General features: G+C 30.9%; 1 long non-coding RNA gene across 1 annotated transcript; it reads right to left on the reverse strand.

Annotated features, from left to right (window-relative positions):
• Positions 1–934: 934 nt before the first annotated feature.
• Positions 935–2,374, reverse strand: LOC127085139 (uncharacterized). The gene is made up of 2 exons (XR_007788958.1): positions 1,752–2,374; positions 935–1,165 (listed from the first exon to the last, which is right to left on the reverse strand). It is a non-coding gene; the product is annotated as an uncharacterized LOC127085139 (long non-coding RNA).
• Positions 2,375–2,624: the final 250 nt, after the last annotated feature.

Below are 2,624 nucleotides of genomic sequence, written 5' to 3' on the forward strand. Positions count from 1 at the left end.
TCAAACAACCTCTTGGGTTTGAGGATTCAGTTCACCCAAATCATGTTACCAAACTTAAGAAATCACTTTATGGTCTCAAACAAGCTCACAAAGATTGGTATGAGAGACCGAGTAATTTTCTATTAGAAAATGGTTTTCAAAAAGGGCAAGTTGACACTACACTATTGTCATATCCTAAATTTCCCCCCACCTAATTCATCGGCATTCATCATTGATGTTCATCTGTATACAATTATTTTGTTCATCTGTATCCCATTATTTAATTTATTTTCTTATGACCATTTTATTTGGTCATATAGGTTTAAATTAGGTTTAAAAGTCGAGAACTCTTGGCCACCTTGTTTAATTTGTTTGTCCTAACCAACCTCTGAATTTCTCTATCCATTATATTGCTATAATCAACATGTTTTGTTTGAATTTCACTTAGCTCTTAATAGAATGATGACTTGATGTTTTGATGATGATCTTTCTTTAAATTGTCTAGTTGATTTTTAATTAGAACCACATTGCTGCATACATTCATTAACACTAGGTTAATCTGCATTTCAGTTCTTTTGCAACCACTTAATTCATCTGCATCTACTTGTTGGATATAATCTTTTATGACCATTTCATTTGGTCATTAAGGTTTTATTTCCATGCATAAGTTAATTTTTTAATGGTTAAAAAACATTATATGTTTTGTGATTCACTCATGCACACACTTATACCATTTTTTTCATGTGATATTTTTATCATACATCCATATGAGAATTGCATCAAGTGTCCTCTAACTATACCTTCTTTGTATTTCAAATTCAATTAAATTAGGATTTTATTTGGATTTATTTTGTTTTAATTTTTGTTGCTAGGTTTTTAACAAATTTTCTTTTATGATTTGTAAATAAATGTAGTGTGTTTTGTTTTGCAATTTTTGAATTGGGAAGTAAAAATATTAGATTTAAATATTCTCATTTATATCATGATTTTATTTTGTATAAAATATTTTTTTACTACACTATTTATAAAAATTCTCATATAATAATACATTTATTTTACATTAAACAAAATAACAAAATATTCCATGTGGGGGACCCATTGAAGCTTGTCGTCTTTTTTATTTTATTTTAAACTTGGCTATATGTGAGGCCCCATGAGTTTTCTTCCTCAAACCACAAATTTGGCCCTACACCAAACATGTACAACAACAAGTTAACACAATACTAGAATAAAGACAAACTAAAAAAACAAAAGTGAAGCAGGTTATCAATTTGAGAAGCATCAATATACTTATACCAAAATACTAAAGCATTTTTCTATCTCTTCGAAAGAACTTCCAAATACATTCACTTGTTTATCAAACCACCACACAAACCCTAATTTCTTAGCATAAAAGAGATGTAGGCATAAAAGAAGAAGGGGGGACATCCATCAAAGTTTTAAAGAAATCAAAATCATACTTTAAAGCACGATATTCACATAAAAAATGAGGCAGACTGACTTTCATACTAAACTCATTAGCAAAAACAACCCAGATGAGAGGACATAAGAGTCAAAAAATAATCACTTTCCTACACCATATCAGAGTGACCATACTCCAACATACATACTACTATTAAATTCACAAAAATCATTCCAAAAAGTGCACGCTTAAAAAAAAAGGTGATACACAACTGCAACAACTTACGCAAGTATGAAATCATAAGCCAAAACAGAAACAAATAAGGAAAGACATAGGAGCATAGATTTGTAAAAAGAGAAGAGTTACTTACTCATAAATCGTCGCCGAGTTTCCGCTGTGTGGTAGCCAGTGTTACTTTTTCTTCATTCTTTCTGTTTTAAATCCTCGTTTTCATACTTGTTGACATGGCTATTTTGACTTGATGTATTATCATTGCTTGATGTGTAATCATTGTTGGATTTATGTTTCCTTTGATGTGGTGATTTGTTTGCTTCTTATGAGTTTGTTCGCGTTTTCATCATTTTGTTGTTTCGATTCGGCTTCTGAATATTGTTTGTTGTTGATTTTCTTCACGGACCATCACTTATTATTGTGAAAACCCCTTTTGTTTCACGCGTTTGGTCACCGTTGTTTAAAGATTTTGAGTGGTTTCTCAGATCGAGAGAGGGAGCGATTTAAGAGTGAGTCTTTTTTTCATTGTGATTGTTGTTTTCATTTTTTCACTGAGAATGTGTGAGGTATTAGAAGGAGAAAGGAGAAGTATCGAGGGGGATGACTCGATCGTGTTTATGAAATTTTTTGAAATGGCTGTGAAATTTCTTTAGGGTTTTTTCTTCTCCCATTGGCTTTAAGACTGAACCGAGTTTAGGGGTCTGACCCGCCCTAAGGTTCGTGCACCCAGTAGGGCTGTTAGTTTGGGCTTTCATGCCTTGCCTTACCTCCATCCATGAATCCACACCCCACCCTTTGTCCCATAGCTTCAATGTTTTATCTTTTTTTGTCTTAGTTTTAATTATATTTTTTAGGTTGTATAATCAATTTTAATTTTTATATAACCTTGTATTTAAAAAAAAGAGGAGAAAACAAAAAATACTTTGTTTTATTTTACAGAACCTATTTTTTTATTATTATTCATTTTTTGTTCATAAATATTTTTTATAAAAAAAATTAGAAAAAAAAGAGA

The sequence above is a fragment of the Lathyrus oleraceus genome, chromosome 5 (genome assembly GCF_024323335.1).
Source record: "Lathyrus oleraceus cultivar Zhongwan6 chromosome 5, CAAS_Psat_ZW6_1.0, whole genome shotgun sequence".
Classification (NCBI taxonomy): Eukaryota; Viridiplantae; Streptophyta; class Magnoliopsida; order Fabales; family Fabaceae; genus Lathyrus; species Lathyrus oleraceus.